The 23,485-nt window shown below is 38.3% G+C and overlaps 4 non-coding genes and 38 pseudogenes across 4 annotated transcripts; all 42 read left to right on the top strand.

Annotated features, from left to right (window-relative positions):
- Positions 1-776: 776 nt before the first annotated feature.
- LOC122337043 lies at positions 777-895 on the top strand (annotated as a pseudogene).
- Positions 896-1,171: 276 nt separating this feature from the next.
- On the top strand, positions 1,172-1,290 carry LOC122337017 (annotated as a pseudogene).
- Positions 1,291-1,566: 276 nt separating this feature from the next.
- LOC122336988 lies at positions 1,567-1,685 on the top strand (annotated as a pseudogene).
- A 280-nt stretch (positions 1,686-1,965) lies between these two features.
- LOC122337030 lies at positions 1,966-2,082 on the top strand (annotated as a pseudogene).
- A 276-nt stretch (positions 2,083-2,358) lies between these two features.
- On the top strand, positions 2,359-2,477 carry LOC122336987. Its single transcript, XR_006249419.1, has one exon. It is a non-coding gene; the product is annotated as a 5S ribosomal RNA (ribosomal RNA).
- A 278-nt stretch (positions 2,478-2,755) lies between these two features.
- Positions 2,756-2,873, top strand: LOC122337024 (annotated as a pseudogene).
- A 281-nt stretch (positions 2,874-3,154) lies between these two features.
- LOC122337050 lies at positions 3,155-3,271 on the top strand (annotated as a pseudogene).
- A 667-nt stretch (positions 3,272-3,938) lies between these two features.
- On the top strand, positions 3,939-4,057 carry LOC122337016 (annotated as a pseudogene).
- A 276-nt stretch (positions 4,058-4,333) lies between these two features.
- Positions 4,334-4,450, top strand: LOC122337049 (annotated as a pseudogene).
- A 276-nt stretch (positions 4,451-4,726) lies between these two features.
- LOC122336991 lies at positions 4,727-4,843 on the top strand (annotated as a pseudogene).
- Positions 4,844-5,117: 274 nt separating this feature from the next.
- On the top strand, positions 5,118-5,236 carry LOC122337034 (annotated as a pseudogene).
- Positions 5,237-5,516: 280 nt separating this feature from the next.
- Positions 5,517-5,635, top strand: LOC122337015 (annotated as a pseudogene).
- Positions 5,636-5,909: 274 nt separating this feature from the next.
- LOC122337048 lies at positions 5,910-6,026 on the top strand (annotated as a pseudogene).
- Positions 6,027-6,299: 273 nt separating this feature from the next.
- LOC122336995 lies at positions 6,300-6,419 on the top strand (annotated as a pseudogene).
- Positions 6,420-7,091: 672 nt separating this feature from the next.
- On the top strand, positions 7,092-7,208 carry LOC122336990 (annotated as a pseudogene).
- A 271-nt stretch (positions 7,209-7,479) lies between these two features.
- On the top strand, positions 7,480-7,598 carry LOC122337038 (annotated as a pseudogene).
- Positions 7,599-7,870: 272 nt separating this feature from the next.
- LOC122336996 lies at positions 7,871-7,987 on the top strand (annotated as a pseudogene).
- Positions 7,988-8,266: 279 nt separating this feature from the next.
- On the top strand, positions 8,267-8,385 carry LOC122337040 (annotated as a pseudogene).
- A 276-nt stretch (positions 8,386-8,661) lies between these two features.
- On the top strand, positions 8,662-8,780 carry LOC122336993. The gene has a single exon (XR_006249420.1). It is a non-coding gene; the product is annotated as a 5S ribosomal RNA (ribosomal RNA).
- Positions 8,781-9,056: 276 nt separating this feature from the next.
- LOC122337014 lies at positions 9,057-9,175 on the top strand (annotated as a pseudogene).
- Positions 9,176-9,447: 272 nt separating this feature from the next.
- On the top strand, positions 9,448-9,566 carry LOC122337039 (annotated as a pseudogene).
- A 282-nt stretch (positions 9,567-9,848) lies between these two features.
- Positions 9,849-9,966, top strand: LOC122337041 (annotated as a pseudogene).
- A 276-nt stretch (positions 9,967-10,242) lies between these two features.
- On the top strand, positions 10,243-10,359 carry LOC122337047 (annotated as a pseudogene).
- Positions 10,360-10,635: 276 nt separating this feature from the next.
- Positions 10,636-10,755, top strand: LOC122336994 (annotated as a pseudogene).
- A 276-nt stretch (positions 10,756-11,031) lies between these two features.
- Positions 11,032-11,151, top strand: LOC122337025 (annotated as a pseudogene).
- A 275-nt stretch (positions 11,152-11,426) lies between these two features.
- On the top strand, positions 11,427-11,545 carry LOC122337046. The gene has a single exon (XR_006249427.1). It is a non-coding gene; the product is annotated as a 5S ribosomal RNA (ribosomal RNA).
- A 277-nt stretch (positions 11,546-11,822) lies between these two features.
- LOC122336998 lies at positions 11,823-11,936 on the top strand (annotated as a pseudogene).
- A 275-nt stretch (positions 11,937-12,211) lies between these two features.
- On the top strand, positions 12,212-12,330 carry LOC122337013 (annotated as a pseudogene).
- Positions 12,331-12,606: 276 nt separating this feature from the next.
- Positions 12,607-12,725, top strand: LOC122337037 (annotated as a pseudogene).
- Positions 12,726-13,002: 277 nt separating this feature from the next.
- LOC122337042 lies at positions 13,003-13,121 on the top strand (annotated as a pseudogene).
- Positions 13,122-13,795: 674 nt separating this feature from the next.
- On the top strand, positions 13,796-13,914 carry LOC122337012 (annotated as a pseudogene).
- Positions 13,915-14,186: 272 nt separating this feature from the next.
- Positions 14,187-14,306, top strand: LOC122336992 (annotated as a pseudogene).
- A 280-nt stretch (positions 14,307-14,586) lies between these two features.
- LOC122337036 lies at positions 14,587-14,705 on the top strand (annotated as a pseudogene).
- A 277-nt stretch (positions 14,706-14,982) lies between these two features.
- LOC122337023 lies at positions 14,983-15,102 on the top strand (annotated as a pseudogene).
- A 281-nt stretch (positions 15,103-15,383) lies between these two features.
- On the top strand, positions 15,384-15,505 carry LOC122336989 (annotated as a pseudogene).
- A 670-nt stretch (positions 15,506-16,175) lies between these two features.
- On the top strand, positions 16,176-16,292 carry LOC122337045 (annotated as a pseudogene).
- Positions 16,293-16,569: 277 nt separating this feature from the next.
- On the top strand, positions 16,570-16,688 carry LOC122337035. The gene has a single exon (XR_006249426.1). It is a non-coding gene; the product is annotated as a 5S ribosomal RNA (ribosomal RNA).
- A 278-nt stretch (positions 16,689-16,966) lies between these two features.
- LOC122337033 lies at positions 16,967-17,085 on the top strand (annotated as a pseudogene).
- Positions 17,086-17,754: 669 nt separating this feature from the next.
- On the top strand, positions 17,755-17,873 carry LOC122337010 (annotated as a pseudogene).
- A 2,344-nt stretch (positions 17,874-20,217) lies between these two features.
- LOC122337044 lies at positions 20,218-20,334 on the top strand (annotated as a pseudogene).
- A 279-nt stretch (positions 20,335-20,613) lies between these two features.
- On the top strand, positions 20,614-20,730 carry LOC122337001 (annotated as a pseudogene).
- A 277-nt stretch (positions 20,731-21,007) lies between these two features.
- LOC122337028 lies at positions 21,008-21,128 on the top strand (annotated as a pseudogene).
- The last annotated feature ends 2,357 nt before the right edge of the window (positions 21,129-23,485 follow it).

The following is a 23,485-nucleotide window of genomic DNA, read 5'->3' as shown; positions in this document are numbered from 1 at the left end:
CGCCTGATCTCGCTCTGATCTCAGAAGCTACAGAGTTGGGCCTAGTTAGTACTTGGATGGGAGACTGCCTAGGAATACCAGGTGCTGTAAGTTTTTGAGTTTTTTCACTACTTATCTAATACACTGGTCTCTTAGTGTGGTCAAAGTTTGACCAGCTCTTGCTTTCCCTTACTGCTTATTTAATTCAATTGCCTTTAAAGTAGCTGTTCTTTAAACAGAGTTTGACTGTTTTTAACTACTTAACTAATGCTCTTATCTTTAATGTAGCTCATTTTGAAGTATTTTTTTTTTTTTTTTGTATTTCATTCATTACTTATCTAGTATAATGGCACTTAGTGTGCCTCACCTTAAAATAGGGCTTTTTGCAGCAGCTTTCGCCACGGCCATACTTCACCCTGTTCACGCCTGATCTCGCTCTGATCTCAGAAGCTACAGAGTTGGGCCTAGTTAGTACTTGGATGGGAGACTGCCTAGGAATACCAGGTGCTGTAAGTTTTTGAGTTTTTTCACTACTTATCTAATACACTGGCTCATAGTGTGGTCAAAGTTTGACCAGCTCTTTGCTTTCCTTACTTACTGCTTATTTAATTCAATTGCCTTTAAAGTAGCTGTTCTTTAAACAGAGTTTGACTGTTTTTAACTACTTAACTAATGCTCTTATCTTTAATGTAGCTCATTTTGAAGTATTTTTTTTTTTTTGTATTTCATTCATTACTTATCTAGTATAATGGCACTTAGTGTGCCTCACCTTAAAATAGGGGCTTTTGCAGCAGCTTTCACACGGCCATACCACCCTGTTCACGCCTGATCTCGCCTGATCTCAGAAGCTAAGCAGAGTTGGGCCTAGTTAGTACTTGGATGGGAGACTGCCTAGGAATACCAGGTGCTGTAAATTTTTGAGTTTTTTCACTACTTATCTAATACAACGGCCCTTAGTGTGGCCAAAGTTTGACCAGCTCTTTGCTTTCCCTTACTGCTTATTTAATTCAATTGCCTTTAAAGTAGCTGTTCTTTAAACAGAGTTTGACTGTTTTTAACTACTTAACTAATGCTCTTATCTTTAATGTAGCTCATTTTGAAGTATTTTTTTGTATTTCATTCATTACTTATCTAGTATAATGGCACTTAGTGTGCCTCACCTTAAAATAGGGGCTTTTTTGCAGCAGCTTTGGCTTACGGCCATACCACCCTGTTCACGCCTGATCTCGCCTGATCTCAGAAGCTAAGCAGAGTTGGGCCTAGTTAGTACTTGGATGGGAGACTGCCTAGGAATACCAGGTGCTGTAAGTTTTGAGTTTTTTCACTACTTATCTAATACACTGGCCCTTAGTGTGGTCAAAGTTTGACCAGCTCTTTTGCTTTCCCTTACTGCTTATTTAATTCAATTGCCTTTAAAGTAGCTGTTCTTTAAACAGAGTTTGACTGTTTTTAACTACTTAACTAATGCTCTTATCTTTAATGTAGCTCATTTTGAAGTATTTTTTTTTGTATTTCATTCATTACTTATCTAGTATAATGGCACTTAGTGTGCCTCACCTAAAAATAGGGGCTTTTTGCAGCAGCTTTCGCCACGGCCATACCACCCTGTTCACGCCTGATCTCGCCTGATCTCAGAAGCTAAGCAGAGTTGGGCCTAGTTAGTACTTGGATGGGAGACTGCCTAGGAATACCAGGTGCTGTAAGTTTTTGAGTTTTTTCACTACTTATCTAATACACTGGCCCATAGTGTGGTCAAAGTTTGACCAGCTCTTTGCTTTCCCTTACTGCTTATTTAATTCAATTGCCTTTAAAGTAGCTGTTCTTTAAACAGAGTTTGACTGTTTTTAACTACTTAACTAATGCTCTTATCTTTAATGTAGCTCATTTTGAAGTATTTTTTTTTTTGTATTTCATTCATTACTTATCTAGTATAATGGCACTTAGTGTGCCTCACCTTAAAATAGGGGGCTTTTTGCAGCAGCTTTCGCTTACGGCCATACCACCCTGTTCACGCCTGATCTCGTCTGATCTCAGAAGCTACAGAGTTGGGCCTAGTTAGTACTTGGATGGGAGACTGCCTAGGAATACCAGGTGCTGTAAGTTTTGAGTTTTTTCACTACTTATCTAATACACTGGCCCTTAGTGTGGTCAAAGTTTGACAAGCTCTTTGCTTTCCCTTACTGCTTATTTAATTCAATTGCCTTTAAAGTAGCTGTTCTTTAAACAGAGTTTGACTGTTTTTAACTACTTAACTAATGCTCTTATCTTTAATGTAGCTCATTTTGAAGTATTTTTTTTTTTGTATTTCATTCATTACTTATCTAGTATAATGGCACTTAGTGTGCCTCACCTTAAAATAGGGCTTTTGCAGCAGCTTTAGCTTACGGCCATACCACCCTGTTCACGCCTGATCTCGTCTGATCTCAGAAGCTAAGCAGAGTTGGGCCTAGTTAGTACTTGGATGGGAGACTGCCTAGGAATACCAGGTGCTGTAAGCTTTTGAGTTTTTTCACTACTTATCTAATACACTGGCCCTTAGTGTGGCCAAAGTTTGACCAGCTCTTTGCTTTCCCTTACTGCTTATTTAATTCAATTGCCTTTAAAGTAGCTGTTCTTTAAACAGAGTTTGACTGTTTTTAACTACTTAACTAATGCTCTTATCTTTAATGTAGCTCATTTTGAAGTATTTTTTTTTGTATTTCATTCATTACTTATCTAGTATAATGGCACTTAGTGTGCCTCACCTTTAAAATAGGGGCTTTTTGCAGCAGCTTTCGCTTACGGCCATACCACCCTGTCACGCCTGATCTCGCCTGATCTCAGAAGCTAAGCAGAGTTGGGCCTAGTTAGTACTTGGATGGGAGACTGCCTAGGAATACCAGGTGCTGTAAGTTTTTGAGTTTTTTCACTACTTATCTAATACACTGGTTCTTAGTGTGGCCAAAGTTTGACCAGCTCTTTGCTTTCCTTACTGCTTATTTAATTCAATTGCCTTTAAAGTAGCTGTTCTTTAAACAGAGTTTGACTGTTTTTAACTACTTAACTAATGCTCTTATCTTTAATGTAGCTCATTTTTGAAGTATTTTTTTTTGTATTTCATTCATTACTTATTATCTAGTATAATGGCACTTAGTGTGCCTCACCTTAAAAATAGGGGCTTTTTGCAGCAGCTTTCGCTTACGGCCATACCACCCTGTTCACGCCTGATCTCGCCTGATCTCAGAAGCTACAGAGTTGGGCCTAGTTAGTACTTGGATGGGAGACTGCCTAGGAATACCAGGTGCTGTAAGTTTTTGAGTTTTTTCACTACTTATCTAATACACTGGCCTTAGTGTGGCCAAAGTTTGACCAGCTCTTTGCTTTCCTTACTGCTTATTTAATTCAATTGCCTTTAAAGTAGCTGTTCTTTAAACAGAGTTTGACTGTTTTTAACTACTTAACTAATGCTCTTATCTTTAATGTAGCTCATTTTGAAGTATTTTTTTTTTGTATTTCATTCATTACTTATCTAGTATAATGGCACTTAGTGTGCCTCACCTTAAAATAGGGGCTTTTTGCAGCAGCTTTCGCCACGGCCATACCACCCTGTTCACGCCTGATCTCGTCTGATCTCAGAAGCAGAGTTGGGCCTAGTTAGTACTTGGGATGGGAGACTGCCTAGGAACCCAGGTGCTGTAAGTTTTGAGTTTTTTCACTACTTATCTAATACACTGGCCCTTAGTGTGGCCAAAGTTTGACCAGCTCTTTGCTTTCCCTTACTGCTTATTTAATTCAATTGCCTTTAAAGTAGCTGTTCTTTAAACAGAGTTTGACTGTTTTTAACTACTTAACTAATGCTCTTATCTTTAATGTAGCTCATTTTGAAGTATTTTTTTTTTTGTATTTCATTCATTACTTATCTAGTATAATGGCACTTAGTGTGCCTCACCTTAAAATAGGGGCTTTTTGCAGCAGCTTTCGCTTACGGCCATACCACCCTGTTCACGCCTGATCTCGCCTGATCTCAGAAGCTAAGCAGAGTTGGGCCTAGTTAGTACTTGGATGGGAGACTGCCTAGGAATACCAGGTGCTGTAAGTTTTTGAGTTTTTTCACTACTTATCTAATACACTGGCCCTTAGTGTGGCCAAAGTTTGACCAGCTCTTTGCTTTCCTTACTGCTTATTTAATTCAATTGCCTTTAAAGTAGCTGTTCTTTAAACAGAGTTTGACTGTTTTTAACTACTTAACTAATGCTCTTATCTTTAATGTAGCTCATTTTGAAGTATTTTTTTTTGTATTTCATTCATTACTTATCTAGTATAATGGCACTTAGTGTGCCTCACCTTAAAATAGGGGCTTTTTGCAGCAGCTTTCGCTTACGGCCATACCACCCTGTTCACGCCTGATCTCGCCTGATCTCAGAAGCTACAGAGTTGGGCCTAGTTAGTACTTGGATGGGAGACTGCCTAGGAATACCAGGTGCTGTAAGTTTTGAGTTTTTTCACTACTTATCTAATACACTGGCCCTTAGTGTGGCCAAAGTTTGACCAGCTCTTTGCTTTCCCTTACTGCTTATTTAATTCAATTGCCTTTAAAGTAGCTGTTCTTTAAACAGAGTTTGACTGTTTTTAACTACTTAACTAATGCTCTTATCTTTAATGTAGCTCATTTTGAAGTATTTTTTTTTGTATTTCATTCATTACTTATCTAGTATAATGGCACTTAGTGTGCCTCACCTTAAAATAGGGGCTTTTTGCAGCAGCTTTAGCTTACGCCATACCACCCTGTTCACGCCTGATCTCGCCTGATCTCAGAAGCTAAGCAGAGTTGGGCCTAGTTAGTACTTGGATGGAGACTGCCTAGGAATACCAGGTGCTGTAAGTTTTTGAGTTTTTTCACTACTTATCTAATACACTGGCCTCTTAGTGTGGTCAAAGTTTGACCAGCTCTTTGCTTTCCTTACTGCTTATTTAATTCAATTGCCTTTAAAGTAGCTGTTCTTTAAACAGAGTTTGACTGTTTTTAACTACTTAACTAATGCTCTTATCTTTAATGTAGCTCATTTTGAAGTATTTTTTTGTATTTCATTCATTACTTATCTAGTATAATGGCACTTAAGTGTGCCTCACCTTAAAATAGGGGCTTTTTGCAGCAGCTTTCGCACGGCCATACCACCCTGTTCACGCCTGATCTCGCCTGATCTCAGAAGCTAAGCAGAGTTGGGCCTAGTTAGTACTTGGATGGGAGACTGCCTAGGAATACCAGGTGCTGTAAGTTTTTGAGTTTTTTCACTACTTATCTAATACACTGGCCCTTAGTGTGGCCAAAGTTTGACCAGCTCTTTTGCTTTCCCTACTGCTTATTTAATTCAATTGCCTTTAAAGTAGCTGTTCTTTAAACAGAGTTTGACTGTTTTTAACTACTTAACTAATGCTCTTATCTTTAATGTAGCTCATTTTGAAGTATTTTTTTTTTTTTGTATTTCATTCATTACTTATCTAGTATAATGGCACTTAGTGTGCCTCACCTTAAAATAGGGGCTTTTGCAGCAGCTTTCGCTTACGGCCATACCACCCTGTTCACGCCTGATCTCGCCTGATCTCAGAAGCTAAGCAGAGTTGGGCCTAGTTAGTACTTGGATGGGAGACTGCCTAGGAATACCAGGTGCTGTAAGTTTTTGAGTTTTTTCACTACTTATCTAATACACTGGCTCTTAGTGTGGCCAAAGTTTGACCAGCTCTTTGCTTTCCTTACTGCTTATTTAATTCAATTGCCTTTAAAGTAGCTGTTCTTTAAACAGAGTTTGACTGTTTTTAACTACTTAACTAATGCTCTTATCTTTAATGTAGCTCATTTTGAAGTATTTTTTTGTATTTCATTCATTACTTATCTAGTATAATGGCACTTAGTGTGCCTCACCTTAAAATAGGGGCTTTTTGCAGCAGCTTTCGCTTACGGCCATACCACCCTGTTCACGCCTGATCTCGCCTGATCTCAGAAGCTACAGAGTTGGGCCTAGTTAGTACTTGGATGGGAGACTGCCTAGGAATACCAGGTGCTGTAAGTTTTTGAGTTTTTTCACTACTTATCTAATACACTGGCCCTTAGTGTGGCCAAAGTTTGACCAGCTCTTTGCTTTCCTTACTGCTTATTTAATTCAATTGCCTTTAAAGTAGCTGTTCTTTAAACAGAGTTTGACTGTTTTTAACTACTTAACTAATGCTCTTATCTTTAATGTAGCTCATTTTGAAGTATTTTTTTGTATTTCATTCATTACTTATCTAGTATAATGGCACTTAGTGTGCCTCACCTTAAAATAGGGGCTTTTTGCAGCAGCTTTCGCTACGGCCATACACACCCTGTTCACGCCTGATCTCGCCTGATCTCAGAAGCTAAGCAGAGTTGGGCCTAGTTAGTACTTGGATGGGAGACTGCCTAGGAATACCAGGTGCTGTAAGTTTTTGAGTTTTTTCACTACTTATCTAATACACTGGCCCTTAGTGTGGCAAAGTTTGACCAGCTCTTTGCTTTCCTTTACTGCTTATTTAATTCAATTGCCTTTAAAGTAGCTGTTCTTTAAACAGAGTTTGACTGTTTTTAACTACTTAACTAATGCTCTTATCTTTAATGTAGCTCATTTTGAAGTATTTTTTTGTATTTCATTCATTACTTATCTAGTATAATGGCACTTAGTGTGCCTCACCTTAAAATAGGGGCTTTTTGCAGCAGCTTTCACACGGCCATACCACCCCTGTTCACGCCTGATCTCGCCTGATCTCAGAAGCTACAGAGTTGGGCCTAGTTAGTACTTGGATGGGAGACTGCCTAGGAATACCAGGTGCTGTAAGTTTTTGAGTTTTTTCACTACTTATCTAATACACTGGCCCTTAGTGTGGCCAAAGTTTGACCAGCTCTTTGCTTTCCTTTCTTACTGCTTATTTAATTCAATTGCCTTTAAAGTAGCTGTTCTTTAAACAGAGTTTGACTGTTTTTAACTACTTAACTAATGCTCTTATCTTTAATGTAGCTCATTTTGAAGTATTTTTTTTTTTTGTATTTCATTCATTACTTATCTAGTATAATGGCACTTAGTGTGCCTCACCTTAAATATAGGGCTTTTGCAGCAGCTTTCACTTAAGGCCATACCACCCTGTTCACGCCTGATCTCGCCTGATCTCAGAAGCTACAGAGTTGGGCCTAGTTAGTACTTGGATGGGAGACTGCCTAGGAATACCAGGTGCTGTAAGTTTTGAGTTTTTTCACTACTTATCTAATACACTGGCCCTTAGTGTGGCCAAAGTTTGACCAGCTCTTTGCTTTCCTTACTGCTTATTTAATTCAATTGCCTTTAAAGTAGCTGTTCTTTAAACAGAGTTTGACTGTTTTTAACTACTTAACTAATGCTCTTATCTTTAATGTAGCTCATTTTGAAGTATTTTTTTTATTTCATTCATTACTTATCTAGTATAATGGCACTTAGTGTGCCTCACCTTAAAATAGGGGCTTTTTGCAGCAGCTTTCGCTACGGCCATACCACCCTGTTCACGCCTGATCTCGCCTGATCTCAGAAGCTAAGCAGAGTTGGGCCTAGTTAGTACTTGGATGGGAGACTGCCTAGGAATACCAGGTGCTGTAAGTTTTGAGTTTTTTCACTACTTATCTAATACACTGGCCCTTAGTGTGGCCAAAGTTTGACCAGCTCTTTGCTTTCCTTACTGCTTATTTAATTCAATTGCCTTTAAAGTAGCTGTTCTTTAAACAGAGTTTGACTGTTTTTAACTACTTAACTAATGCTCTTATCTTTAATGTAGCTCATTTTGAAGTATTTTTTTTTTATTTCATTCATTACTTATCTAGTATAATGGCACTAGTGTGCCTCACCTTAAAATAGGGGCTTTTTGCAGCAGCTTTCGCTACGGCCATACCACCCTGTTCACGCCTGATCTCGCCTGATCTCAGAAGCTACAGAGTTGGGCCTAGTTAGTACTTGGATGGGAGACTGCCTAGGAATACCAGGTGCTGTAAGTTTTTGAGTTTTTTCACTACTTATCTAATACACTGGCCCTTAGTGTGGCCAAAGTTTGACCAGCTCTTTGCTTTCCTTACTGCTTATTTAATTCAATTGCCTTTAAAGTAGCTGTTCTTTAAACAGAGTTTGACTGTTTTTAACTACTTAACTAATGCTCTTATCTTTAATGTAGCTCATTTTGAAGTATTTTTTTTTTTTTTGTATTTCATTCATTACTTATCTAGTATAATGGCACTTAGTGTGCCTCACCTTAAAATAGGGGCTTTTGCAGCAGCTTTAGCCACGGCCATACCACCCTGTTCACGCCTGATCTCGCCTGATCTCAGAAGCTAAGCAGAGTTGGGCCTAGTTAGTACTTGGATGGGAGACTGCCTAGGAATACCAGGTGCTGTAAGTTTTTGAGTTTTTTCACTACTTATCTAATACACTGGCTTTTAGTGTGGCCAAAGTTTGACCAGCTCTTTGCTTTCCCTTACTGCTTATTTAATTCAATTGCCTTTAAAGTAGCTGTTCTTTAAACAGAGTTTGACTGTTTTTAACTACTTAACTAATGCTCTTATCTTTAATGTAGCTCATTTTGAAGTATTTTTTTTTGTATTTCATTCATTACTTATCTAGTATAATGGCACTTAGTGTGCCTCACCTTAAAATAGGGGCTTTTGCAGCAGCTTTCGCTTACGGCCATACCACCCTGTTCACGCCTGATCTCGTCTGATCTCAGAAGCTAAGCAGAGTTGGGCCTAGTTAGTACTTGGATGGGAGACTGCCTAGGAATACCAGGTGCTGTAAGTTTTTGAGTTTTTTCACTACTTATCTAATACACTGGCCCTTAGTGTGGTCAAAGTTTGACCAGCTCTTTGCTTTCCTTACTGCTTATTTAATTCAATTGCCTTTAAAGTAGCTGTTCTTTAAACAGAGTTTGACTGTTTTTAACTACTTAACTAATGCTCTTATCTTTAATGTAGCTCATTTTGAAGTATTTTTTTTGTATTTCATTCATTACTTATCTAGTATAATGGCACTTAGTGTGCCTCACCTTAAAATAGGGGGCTTTTTGCAGCAGCTTTCGCTTACGGCCATACCACCCTGTTCACGCCTGATCTCGCCTGATCTCAGAAGCTAAGCAGAGTTGGGCCTAGTTAGTACTTGGATGGGAGACTGCCTAGGAATACCAGGTGCTGTAAGTTTTGAGTTTTTTCACTACTTATCTAATACACTGGTTCTTAGTGTGGTCAAAGTTTGACCAGCTCTTTGCTTTCCCTTACTGCTTATTTAATTCAATTGCCTTTAAAGTAGCTGTTCTTTAAACAGAGTTTGACTGTTTTTAACTACTTAACTAATGCTCTTATCTTTAATGTAGCTCATTTTGAAGTTTTTTTTTGTATTTCATTCATTACTTATCTAGTATAATGGCACTTAGTGTGCCTCACCTTAAAATAGGGGCTTTTTGCAGCAGCTTTTACACGGCCATACCACCCTGTTCACGCCTGATCTCGCCTGATCTCAGAAGCTAAGCAGAGTTGGGCCTAGTTAGTACTTGGATGGGAGACTGCCTAGGAATACCAGGTGCTGTAAGTTTTGAGTTTTTTCACTACTTATCTAATACACTGGCCCTTAGTGTGGTCAAAGTTTGACCAGCTCTTTGCTTTCCTTACTGCTTATTTAATTCAATTGCCTTTAAAGTAGCTGTTCTTTAAACAGAGTTTGACTGTTTTTAACTACTTAACTAATGCTCTTATCTTTAATGTAGCTCATTTTGAAGTATTTTTTTTTTTTTGTATTTCATTCATTACTTATCTAGTATAATGGCACTTAGTGTGCCTCACCTTAAAATAGGGGCTTTTTGCAGCAGCTTTCTTCGCTTACGGCCATACCACCCTGTTCACGCCTGATCTCGCCTGATCTCAGAAGCTAGCAGAGTTGGGCCTAGTTAGTACTTGGATGGGAGACTGCCTAGGAATACCAGGTGCTGTAAGTTTTTGAGTTTTTTCACTACTTATCTAATACACTGGCCCTTAGTGTGGCCAAAGTTTGACCAGCTCTTTGCTTTCCCTTACTGCTTATTTAATTCAATTGCCTTTAAAGTAGCTGTTCTTTAAACAGAGTTTGACTGTTTTTAACTACTTAACTAATGCTCTTATCTTTAATGTAGCTCATTTTGAAGTATTTTTTTGTATTTCATTCATTACTTATCTAGTATAATGGCACTTAGTGTGCCTCACCTTAAAATAGGGGGCTTTTTGCAGCAGCTTTCGCTTACGGCCATACCACCCTGTTCACGCCTGATCTCGCCTGATCTCAGAAGCTACAGAGTTGGGCCTAGTTAGTACTTGGATGGGAGACTGCCTAGGAATACCAGGTGCTGTAAGTTTTTGAGTTTTTTCACTACTTATCTAATACACTGGCCCTTAGTGTGGTCAAAGTTTGACCAGCTCTTTGCTTTCCCTTACTGCTTATTTAATTCAATTGCCTTTAAAGTAGCTGTTCTTTAAACAGAGTTTGACTGTTTTTAACTACTTAACTAATGCTCTTATCTTTAATGTAGCTCATTTTGAAGTATTTTTTTTTGTATTTCATTCATTACTTATCTAGTATAATGGCACTTAGTGTGCCTCACCTTAAAATAGGGGCTTTTGCAGCAGCTTTCGCTTACGGCCATACCACCCTGTTCACGCCTGATCTCGCCTGATCTCAGAAGCTACAGAGTTGGGCCTAGTTAGTAGTACTTGGATGGGAGACTGCCTAGGAATACCAGGTGCTGTAAGTTTTGAGTTTTTTCACTACTTATCTAATACACTGGCCCTTAGTGTGGCCAAAGTTTGACCAGCTCTTTGCTTTCCTTACTGCTTATTTAATTCAATTGCCTTTAAAGTAGCTGTTCTTTAAACAGAGTTTGACTGTTTTTAACTACTTAACTAATGCTCTTATCTTTAATGTAGCTCATTTTGAAGTATTTTTTTTTGTATTTCATTCATTACTTATCTAGTATAATGGCACTTAGTGTGCCTCACCTTAAAAATAGGGGCTTTTTGCAGCAGCTTTCGCTTACGGCCATACCACCCTGTTCACGCCTGATCTCGTCTGATCTCAGAAGCTACAGCAGAGTTGGGCCTAGTTAGTACTTGGATGGGAGACTGCCTAGGAATACCAGGTGCTGTAAGTTTTTGAGTTTTTTCACTACTTATCTAATACACTGGCCCTTAGTGTGGTCAAAGTTTGACCAGCTCTTTTGCTTTCCTTACTGCTTATTTAATTCAATTGCCTTTAAAGTAGCTGTTCTTTAAACAGAGTTTGACTGTTTTTAACTACTTAACTAATGCTCTTATCTTTAATGTAGCTCATTTTGAAGTTTTTTTTTTGTATTTCATTCATTACTTATCTAGTATAATGGCACTTAGTGTGCCTCACCTTAAAATAGGGGCTTTTGCAGCAGCTTTCGCTTACGGCCATACCACCCTGTTCACGCCTGATCTCGTCTGATCTCAGAAGCTAAGCAGAGTTGGGCCTAGTTAGTACTTGGATGGGAGACTGCCTAGGAATACCAGGTGCTGTAAGTTTTTGAGTTTTTTCACTACTTATCTAATACACTGGCCCTTAGTGTGGCCAAAGTTTGACCAGCTCTTTTGCTTTCCTTACTGCTTATTTAATTCAATTGCCTTTAAAGTAGCTGTTCTTTAAACAGAGTTTGACTGTTTTTAACTACTTAACTAATGCTCTTATCTTTAATGTAGCTCATTTTGAAGTTTTTTTTTTTTGTATTTCATTCATTACTTATCTAGTATAATGGCACTTAGTGTGCCTCACCTTAAAATAGGGGCTTTTGCAGCAGCTTTCGCTTACGGCCATACCACCCTGTTCACGCCTGATCTCGCCTGATCTCAGAAGCTAGAGTTGGGCTAGTTAGTACTTGGATGGGAGACTGCCTAGGAATACCAGGTGCTGTAAGTTTTTGAGTTTTTTCACTACTTATCTAATACACTGGTCCTTAGTGTGGCCAAAGTTTGACCAGCTCTTTGCTTTCCTTACTGCTTATTTAATTCAATTGCCTTTAAAGTAGCCGTTCTTTAAACAGAGTTTGACTGTTTTTAACTACTTAACTAATGCTCTTATCTTTAATGTAGCTCATTTTGAAGTATTTTTTTTTGTATTTCATTCATTACTTATCTAGTATAATGGCACTTAGTGTGCCTCACCTTAAAATAGGGGCTTTTGCAGCAGCTTTCGCTTACGGCCATACCACCCTGTTCACGCCTGATCTCGCCTGATCTCAGAAGCTAAGCAGAGTTGGGCCTAGTTAGTACTTGGATGGGAGACTGCCTAGGAATACCAGGTGCTGTAAGTTTTTGAGTTTTTTCACTACTTATCTAATACACTGGCTCTTAGTGTGGCCAAAGTTTGACCAGCTCTTTGCTTTCCTTACTGCTTATTTAATTCAATTGCCTTTAAAGTAGCTGTTCTTTAAACAGAGTTTGACTGTTTTTAACTACTTAACTAATGCTCTTATCTTTAATGTAGCTCATTTTGAAGTATTTTTTTTTTTGTATTTCATTCATTACTTATCTAGTATAATGGCACTTAGTGTGCCTCACCTTAAAATAGGGGCTTTTGCAGCAGCTTTCGCTACGGCCATACCACCCTGTTCACGCCTGATCTCGCCTGATCTCAGAAGCTAAGCAGAGTTGGGCCTAGTTAGTACTTGGATGGGAGACTGCCTAGGAATACCAGGTGCTGTAAGTTTTTGAGTTTTTTCACTACTTATCTAATACACTGGTTCTATAGTGTGGTCAAAGTTTGACCAGCTCTTTGCTTTCCCTTACTGCTTATTTAATTCAATTGCCTTTAAAGTAGCTGTTCTTTAAACAGAGTTTGACTGTTTTTAACTACTTAACTAATGCTCTTATCTTTAATGTAGCTCATTTTGAAGTATTTTTTTGTATTTCATTCATTACTTATCTAGTATAATGGCACTTAGTGTGCCTCACCTTAAAATAGGGGCTTTTTGCAGCAGCTTTCGCTACACGGCCATACCACCCTGTTCACGCCTGATCTCGCCTGATCTCAGAAGCTAAGCAGAGTTGGGCCTAGTTAGTACTTGGATGGGAGACTGCCTAGGAATACCAGGTGCTGTAAGTTTTGAGTTTTTTCACTACTTATCTAATAATACACTGGCCCTTAGTGTGGTCAAAGTTTGACCAGCTCTTTGCTTTCCTTACTGCTTATTTAATTCAATTGCCTTTAAAGTAGCTGTTCTTTAAACAGAGTTTGACTGTTTTTAACTACTTAACTAATGCTCTTATCTTTAATGTAGCTCATTTTGAAGTATTTTTTTTTTTGTATTTCATTCATTACTTATCTAGTATAATGGCACTTAGTGTGCCTCACCTTAAAATAGGGGCTTTTTGCAGCAGCTTTCGCTACGCCATACCACACCCTGTTTCACGCCTGATCTCGCCTGATCTCAGAAGCTAAGCAGAGTTGGGCCTGGTTAGTACTTGGATGGGAGACTGCCTAGGAATACCAGGTGCTGTAAGTTTTTGAGTTTTTTCACTACTTATCTAATACACTGGCCCTTAGTGTGGCCAAAGTTTGACCAGCTCTTTGCTTTCCCTTACTGCTTATTTAATTCAATTGCCTTTAAAGTAGCTGTTCTTTAAACAGAGTTTGACTGTTTTTAACTACTTAACTAATGCTCTTATCTTTAATGTAGCTCATTTTGAAGTATTTTTTTGTATTTCATTCATTACTTATCTAGTATAATGGCACTTAGTGTGCCTCACCTTAAAATAGGGGCTTTTGCAGCAGCTTTAGCTTACGGCCATACCACCCTGTTCACGCCTGATCTCGCCTGATCTCAGAAGCTAAGCAGAGTTGGGCCTAGTTAGTACTTGGATGGGAGACTGCCTAGGAATACCAGGTGCTGTAAGTTTTTGAGTTTTTTCACTACTTATCTAATACACTGGCCCTTAGTGTGGCCAAAGTTTGACCAGCTCTTTGCTTTCCTTACTGCTTATTTAATTCAATTGCCTTTAAAGTAGCTGTTCTTTAAACAGAGTTTGACTGTTTTTAACTACTTAACTAATGCTCTTATCTTTAATGTAGCTCATTTTGAAGTATTTTTTTTTGTATTTCATTCATTACTTATCTAGTATAATGGCACTTAGTGTGCCTCACCTTAAAATAGGGGCTTTTTGCAGCAGCTTTCACACGCCATACCACCCTGTTCACGCCTGATCTCGCCTGATCTCAGAAGCTAAGCAGAGTTGGGCCTAGTTAGTACTTGGATGGGAGACTGCCTAGGAATACCAGGTGCTGTAAGTTTTTGAGTTTTTTCACTACTTATCTAATACACTGGCTCTTAGTGTGGCCAAAGTTTGACCAGCTCTTGCTTTCCTTACTGCTTATTTAATTCAATTGCCTTTAAAGTAGCTGTTCTTTAAACAGAGTTTGACTGTTTTTAACTACTTAACTAATGCTCTTATCTTTAATGTAGCTCATTTTGAAGTATTTTTTTTTTTTTGTATTTCATTCATTACTTATCTAGTATAATGGCACTTAGTGTGCCTCACCTTAAAATAGGGGCTTTTTGCAGCAGCTTTAGCGCTACGGCCATACCACCCTGTTCACGCCTGATCTCGCCTGATCTCAGAAGCTAAGCAGAGTTGGGCCTAGTTAGTACTTGGATGGGAGACTGCCTAGGAATACCAGGTGCTGTAAGTTTTTGAGTTTTTTCACTACTTATCTAATACACTGGCCCTTAGTGTGGCAAAGTTTGACCAGCTCTTTGCTTTCCCCTTACTGCTTATTTAATTCAATTGCCTTTAAAGTAGCTGTTCTTTAAACAGAGTTTGACTGTTTTTAACTACTTAACTAATGCTCTTATCTTTAATGTAGCTCATTTTGAAGTATTTTTTTTTGTATTTCATTCATTACTTATCTAGTATAATGGCACTTAGTGTGCCCTCACCTAAAATAGGGGCTTTTTGCAGCAGCTTTCGCTTACGGCCATACCACCCTGTTCACGCCCTGATCTCGCCTGATCTCAGAAGCTAAGCAGAGTTGGGCCTAGTTAGTACTTGGATGGGAGACTGCCTAGGAATACCAGGTGCTGTAAGTTTTTGAGTTTTTTCACTACTTATCTAATACACTGGCCTCTTAGTGTGGTCAAAGTTTGACCAGCTCTTTGCTTTCCTTACTGCTTATTTAATTCAATTGCCTTTAAAGTAGCTGTTCTTTAAACAGAGTTTGACTGTTTTTAACTACTTAACTAATGCTCTTATCTTTAATGTAGCTCATTTTGAAGTATTTTTTTTTTTTTGTATTTCATTCATTACTTATCTAGTATAATGGCACTTAGTGTGCCTCACCTTAAAATAGGGGCTTTTTGCAGCAGCTTTTGCTTACGGCCATACCACCCTCTGTTCACGCCTGATCTCGCCTGATCTCAGAAGCTAAGCAGAGTTGGGCCTAGTTAGTACTTCTGATGGGAGACTGCCTAGGAATACCAGGTGCTGTAAGTTTTTGAGTTTTTTCACTACTTATCTAATACACTGGCCCTTAGTGTGGCCAAAGTTTGACCAGCTCTTTGCTTTCCTTACTGCTTATTTAATTCAATTGCCTTTAAAGTAGCTGTTCTTTAAACAGAGTTTGACTGTTTTTAACTACTTAACTAATGCTCTTATCTTTAATGTAGCTCATTTTGAAGTATTTTTTTTTTTGTATTTCATTCATTACTTATCTAGTATAATGGCACTTAGTGTGCCTCACCTAAAATAGGGCTTTTTGCAGCAGCTTTCGCCACGGCCATACCACCCTGTTCACGCCTGATCTCGCCTGATCTCAGAAGCTACAGAGTTGGGCCTAGTTAGTACTTGGATGGGAGACTGCCTAGGAATACCAGGTGCTGTAAGTTTTTGAGTTTTTTCACTACTTATCTAATACACTGGCCCTTAGTGTGGCCAAAGTTTGACCAGCTCTTTGCTTTCCTTACTGCTTATTTAATTCAATTGCCTTTAAAGTAGCTGTTCTTTAAACAGAGTTTGACTGTTTTTAACTACTTAACTAATGCTCTTATCTTTAATGTAGCTCATTTTGAAGTATTTTTTTTTTTGTATTTCATTCATTACTTATCTAGTATAATGGCACTTAGTGTGCCTCACCTTAAAATAGGGGCTTTTTGCAGCAGCTTTCGCTTACGGCCATACCACCCTGTTCACGCCTGATCTCGCCTGATCTCAGAAGCTACAGAGTTGGGCCTAGTTAGTACTTGGATGGGAGACTGCCTAGGAATACCAGGTGCTGTAAGTTTTTGAGTTTTTTCACTACTTATCTAATACACTGGCCCTTAGTGTGGCCAAAGTTTGACCAGCTCTTTGCTTTCCTTTACTGCTTATTTAATTCAATTGCCTTTAAAGTAGCTGTTCTTTAAACAGAGTTTGACTGTTTTTAACTACTTAACTAATGCTCTTATCTTTAATGTAGCTCATTTTGAAGTATTTTTTTTGTATTTCATTCATTACTTATCTAGTATAATGGCACTTAGTGTGCCTCACCTTAAAATAGGGGGCTTTTTGCAGCAGCTTTCGCTTACGGCCATACCACCCTGTTCACGCCTGATCTCGTCTGATCTCAGAAGCTAAGCAGAGTTGGGCCTAGTTAGTACTTGGATGGGAGACTGCCTAGGAATACCAGGTGCTGTAAGTTTTGAGTTTTTTCACTACTTATCTAATACACTGGCCCTTAGTGTGGCCAAAGTTTGACCAGCTCTTTGCTTTCCCTTACTGCTTATTTAATTCAATTGCCTTTAAAGTAGCTGTTCTTTTAAACAGAGTTTGACTGTTTTTAACTACTTAACTAATGCTCTTATCTTTAATGTAGCTCATTTTGAAGTATTTTTTTTTTTTGTATTTCATTCATTACTTATCTAGTATAATGGCACTTAGTGTGCCTCACCTTAAAATAGGGGCTTTTTGCAGCAGCTTTCGCACGGCCATACCACCCTGTTCACGCCTGATCTCGCCTGATCTCAGAAGCTAAGCAGAGTTGGGCCTAGTTAGTACTTGGATGGGAGACTGCCTAGGAATACCAGGTGCTGTAAGTTTTGAGTTTTTTCACTACTTATCTAATACACTGGCCCTTAGTGTGGTCAAAGTTTGACCAGCTCTTTGCTTTCCTTACTGCTTATTTAATTCAATTGCCTTTAAAGTAGCTGTTCTTTAAACAGAGTTTGACTGTTTTTAACTACTTAACTAATGCTCTTATCTTTAATGTAGCTCATTTTGAAGTATTTTTTTTTATTTCATTCATTACTTATCTAGTATAATGGCACTTAGTGTGCCTCACCTTAAAATAGGGGCTTTTGCAGCAGCTTTCACTTACCATACCACCCTGTTCACACGCCTGATCTCGCCTGATCTCAGAAGCTAAGCAGAGTTGGGCCTAGTTAGTACTTGGATGGATGGGAGACTGCCTAGGAATACCAGGTGCTGTAAGTTTTGAGTTTTTTCACTACTTATCTAATACACTGGCTCTTAGTGTGGTCAAAGTTTGACCAGCTCTTTGCTTTCCTTACTGCTTATTTAATTCAATTGCCTTTAAAGTAGCTGTTCTTTAAACAGAGTTTGACTGTTTTTAACTACTTAACTAATGCTCTTATCTTTAATGTAGCTCATTTTGAAGTATTTTTTTTGTATTTCATTCATTACTTATCTAGTATAATGGCACTTAGTGTGCCTCACCTTAAAATAGGGGCTTTTTGCAGCAGCTTTTCGCTTACGGCCATACCACCCTGTTCACGCCTGATCTCGCCTGATCTCAGAAGCTAAGCAGAGTTGGGCCTAGTTAGTACTTGGATGGGAGACTGCCTAGGAATACCAGGTGCTGTAAGTTTTGAGTTTTTTCACTACTTATCTAATACACTGGCCCTTAGTGTGGCCAAAGTTTGACCAGCTCTTTGCTTTCCCTTACTGCTTATTTAATTCAATTGCCTTTAAAGTAGCTGTTCTTTAAACAGAGTTTGACTGTTTTTAACTACTTAACTAATGCTCTTATCTTTAATGTAGCTCATTTTGAAGTATTTTTTTTTTTTGTATTTCATTCATTACTTATCTAGTATAATGGCACTTAGTGTGCCTCACCTTAAAATAGGGGCTTTTTGCAGCAGCTTTCACTTACGGCCATACCACACCCTGTTCACGCTGATCTTGTCTGATCTCAGAAGCTAAGCAGAGTTGGGCCTAGTTAATTTTTGATGAGACTGCCTAGGAATACTAAGGCACAAGTTTTGAGTTTTTTCACTACTTATCTAATACACTGGTCTCTAGTGTGGTCAAAGTTTGACCAGCTCTTTGCTTTCCTTACTGCTTATTTAATTCAATTGGTCTCTTTAAAGTAGCTGTTCTTTAAACAGAGTTTGACTGTTTTTAACTACTTAACTAATGCCTCATCTTTAATGTAGCCTATTTTAAAGCTTTTTTTTTTTTGTATTTCATTCATTACTTATCTTAGTATAATGTGGCAACTAGTGTGCCTTCACCTTAAAATAGGGCTTTTTACAGCAGCTTTCGCTTACTTGCCATACTAATTCTGTTCACGCGCCTCTGATCTCGTCTGATCTCAGAAGCTAAGCAGAGTTGGGTCTAGTTAGTAATCTCTGATGGGAGACTGCTCTTAGGGAATACCTTCAGGTGCTGTAAGTTTTTGAGTTTTTTCACTACTTATCTAACACACTGGCTCTTACAGTGTGGTCACAAGTTTGACCAGCTCTTTGCTTTCCCCTTACTGCTTATTTAATTCAATTGCCTTTAAAGTAGCTGTTCTTTAAACAGAGTTTGACTGCTTTTAACTACTTAACTAATGCCTTATCTTTAATGTAGCTCATTTCAAAGCATATTTTTTTGCATTCTTATCCATTATTTATCTAGTATAATGGCACTTAGTGTGGCTCACCCAAAATAGGGGCTTTTTGCAGTAGCTGGCTGCATACGGCCATACCACCCTGTTCACGCCTGCTGATCTTGTCTGATCTCAGAAGCAAGCAGAGTTGGGCCTAGTTAGTACTTCTGGATGGGAGACTGCCTAGGAATACCATGCGCTGCTGTAAAGTTTTGAGCTTTTTCACTACTTCATCTAATACACTGGCCCTCAGTGTGGCTTTCTCAAAGTTTGACCAGCTCTTTGTTTTCCTTATTGCTTATTTAATTCAATTGCCTTTAAAGTAGCTGTTCTTTAAACAGAGTTTGACTGTTTTTAATCACTTAACTAATGCTCTTATCTTTAATGTAGTTCATTTTGAAGTTTTTTTTTTTTTTTTTTGTATTTCATTCATTACTTATCTAGTATAATGGCACTTAGTGTGCCTCACCTTAAAATAGGGCTTTTTCTTTGAAGCAGCTACACATACTAACTACACCCTGTTCACGCCTGATCTCGTCTCTGGTCTCAGAAGCTAAGCAGAGTTGGGTCTGGTTAGTAATTTCTGGATGGGAGACTGCCCAGGGAATACCAGGTGCTGTAAATTTTTTGAGTTTTTTCAATTACTTCTATCTAATACATAACGGCCCCTTAGTGTGGCCAAAGCTTGACTCAGCTCTTGCTTTCCCTCACTGTTTATTTAATTCAATTGCCTCTAAAGTAGCTGTAATTAAAAACAGAGTTTGACTGTTTTTAACTACTTAACTGTAATGCTCTTATCTTTAATGTAGCTCATTTTGAAGTATTTTTTTTTTTTGTATTTCATTCATTACTTATCTAGTATAATGGGTACCCCAGTGTGCCTCACCTAAAATTAGGGCTTTTGGCGAGCAGCTTTAGCTTACGGCCATACTCATACCCTGCCCACGCCCTGATCTCGTCTGATCTCTCAGAAGCTATGCAGAGTTGGGCCTAGTTAGTACTTGGATGGTAGATCTGCCTAGGAATACCAGGTGCTGTAAGTTTCTTGAGTTTTTCACTACTTATCTAATACACTGGTTCCTCTTAGTGTGGTCAAAGTTTCAATTAGCTTCTTTGGTTTTCCCTTTATTGCTTATTTAGATCCAATTGCCTTTAAAGTAGCTTTCTGTTCTTTAAACAGAGTTTGACTGTTTTTAATTCATTTAAACTAATGCTCTTATCTCTTTAATGTAGCCCATTTTTAAAGCATTTTTTTTTTTGTATTTCATTCATTACTTTATCTAGTATAATGGCACTTAGTGTGCCTCACCTAAAAATAGGGTTTTTTGCAGCAGCTGGCGCTTACGCCATACCACCCTGTCACGCCTGATCTCGTCTGATCTCAGAAGCTAAGCAGAGTTGGGCCTAGTTAGTACTTGGATGGGAGACTGCCTAGGAATACCAGGTGCTGTAAGTTTTTGAGTTTTTTCACTACTTATCTAATACACTGGCCCTTAGTGTGGCCAAAGTTTGACCAGCTCTTTGCTTTCCTTACTACTGCTTATTTAATTCAATTGCCTTTAAAGTAGCTGTTCTTTAAACAGAGTTTGACTGTTTTTAACTACTTAACTAATGCTCTTATCTTTAATGTAGCTCATTTTGAAGTATTTTTTTTTTTGTATTTCATTCATTACTTATCTAGTATAATGGCACTTAGTGTGCCTCACCTTAAAATAGGGGCTTTTTGCAGCAGCTTTACCACGGCCATACCACCCTGTTCACGCCTGATCTCGCCTGATCTCAGAAGCTACAGAGTTGGGCCTAGTTAGTACTTGGATGGGAGACTGCCTAGGAATACCAGGTGCTGTAAGTTTTTGAGTTTTTTCACTACTTATCTAATACACTGGCCCTTAGTGTGGCCAAAGTTTGACCAGCTCTTTGCTTTCCCTTACTGCTTATTTAATTCAATTGCCTTTAAAGTAGCTGTTCTTTAAACAGAGTTTGACTGTTTTTAACTACTTAACTAATGCTCTTATCTTTAATGTAGCTCATTTTGAAGTATTTTTTTTTGTATTTCATTCATTACTTATCTAGTATAATGGCACTTAGTGTGCCTCACCTTAAAATAGGGGCTTTTTGCAGCAGCTTTCGCTTACGGCCATACCACCCTGTTCACGCCTGATCTCGCCTGATCTCAGAAGCTAAGCAGAGTTGGGCCTAGTTAGTACTTGGATGGGAGACTGCCTAGGAATATACCAGGTGCTGTAAGTTTTTGAGTTTTTTCACTACTTATCTAATACACTGGCTCTTAGTGTGGCCAAAGTTTGACCAGCTCTTTGCTTTCCCTTACTGCTTATTTAATTCAATTGCCTTTAAAGTAGCTGTTCTTAAACAGAGTTTAATTGTTTTTAACTACTTAACTAATGCTCTTATCTTTAATGTAGCTCATTTTGAAGTATTTTTTTGTATTCATTCATTACTTTATCTAGTATAATGGCAATTTAGTGTGCCTCATACCTTAAAATAGGGCTTTTGCAGCAGCCAAAGCATGGCCATACTAATTCTGTTCACGCTCTGATCCTGCCTGATCTCAGAAGCTAAGTAAGCAGAGTTGGGGCCTGTTAAATTTCTGATGGAGACTGCCTCTAGGAATACCAGGTGCTGTAAATTTTGAGTTTTTCACTACTTATCTAATACACTGGTTCTTTAGTGTGGTCAAAGCTTCACCAGCTCTTGCTTTCCCTTACTGCTTATTTAATTCAATTGCCTTTGTGCTTAGCTGTTCTTTAAAACAGAGTTTGACTGTTTCTAATAACTTAACTAATGCTCTTATCTTAATGTGGCTCATTCTTTTTGAAGTTTTTTTTTTTTTTTTTTTTTTTTTTTTGCATTTCATTCATTACTTATCTAGTATAGTGGCAATCCAGTGTACCTCACCTAAAAATAGGGCTTTTTGCAGCAGCTTTCTCACTACGGCATACCACCCTGTTCACGCCTGATCTCGCTTGATCTCAGAAGCTAAGCAATGAGTTGGGCCTAGTTAGTACTTGGATGGAGACTGCCTAGGGAATACCAGGTGCTGTAAAATTTTGAGTTTTTTCACTACTTATCTAATACACTGGCCCATAGTGTGGTCAAAGTTTGACCAGCTCTTTGCTTTCCCTTACTGCTTTATTTAATTCAATTCTGCCTTTGAAAGTAGCTGTTCTTCTAAACAGAGTTTGACTGTTTTTAACTACTTTAACTAATGCCTTTATCTTTAATGTAGCTCATTTGAAGTATTTTTTTTTTTTTTTGTATTTCATTCATTACTTATCTAGTATAATGGCACTTTAGTGTGCCTCACCTTAAAAATAGGGGCTTTGCAGCAGCTACACGGCCACGGCAAGACCACTCCTGTTCACGCCTGATCCTCTTGCTCTGATCTCAGAAGCTACTAAGAGCTGTGCTTAGTTAGTACTTGGATGGGGAGACTGCCTAGAAATACCAGGTGCTGTAAGTTTTTTGAGTTTTTTCACTACTTATCTAATACACTGGCCCTTAGTGTGGTCAAAGTTTGACCAGCTCTTTGCTTTCTCTCACTGCTTATTTAATCCAATTATTGTCTTAAAGTAGTTGTTCTTAAACAGAGTTTGACTGTTTTTAACTACTTAACTAATGCCTACTTATCTTTAATGTAGCTCATTTTTGAAGCATTTTTTTTTGTATTTCATTCATTACTTATCTAGTATAACGGCAATTCTAGTGCGGCCTCACCTTAAAATAGGGGCTTTTTGCAGCAGCTTCAGTTTACGGCCATACTACACTCCTGTTCACGCCTGATCTCGTCTGATCTCAGAAGCTTTAAGCAGAGTTGGGGCCTGGTTAGTACTTGGATGGAAGACTGCCTAGGAACACCAGGTGCTGCAAATTTTTGAGTTTTTCACTACTTTCTATCTAATACACGTGGTTAATTAGTGTGGCCAAAGTTTGACCAGCTCTTTGCTTTCCCTTACAGTTTATTTAATTCAATTGCTTCTTTTTGAAGTAGCTGCCACTTTTTTAAACAGAGTTTGACTGTTTTGAACTACTTAACTAATGCTCTTATCTTTTAATGTAGCTCATTTTTGAAGTATTTTTTTTTGTATTTCATTCATTACTTATCTAGTATAATGGCAATCTTAGTGTACTTCACATCTAAAATAGGGGCTTTTGCAGCAGCTTTTCGCTTACGCCCATACCACCCTGTTCACGCCTGATCTCAGTCTGATCCAGAAGCTAAGCAGAGTTGGGCCTAGTTAGTACTTGGATGGGGAGACTGCCTAGGAATACCAGGTGCTGTAAGTTTTTGAGTTTTTTCACTACTATCTAATACACTGGTCTAAGCAGTGTGGCTCAAAGTTTGACCAGCTCTGCTTTCCCCTTTACTGCTTATTTAATTCAATTGCCTTTAAAGTAGCTGTCTTAAAACAGAGTTTGACTGTTTTTAACTACTTAACCAATGCTCTTATCTTTAATGTAGCTCTATTTTGAAGTATTTTTTTGTATTTCATTCATTACTTATCTAGTATAATGGCACTTTAGTGTGCTCTCACCTTAAAAATAGGGGCTTTTGCAGCAGCTTTCGCTACGACCATACCACCCCTCTG

The sequence above is a fragment of the Puntigrus tetrazona genome, unplaced genomic scaffold, assembly GCF_018831695.1.
Source record: "Puntigrus tetrazona isolate hp1 unplaced genomic scaffold, ASM1883169v1 S000000969, whole genome shotgun sequence".
Lineage (NCBI taxonomy): Eukaryota > Metazoa > Chordata > Actinopteri > Cypriniformes > Cyprinidae > Puntigrus > Puntigrus tetrazona.
Note: the sequence above shows the minus strand (reverse complement) of the source record. Positions and strands in the feature narration are given on the sequence as shown.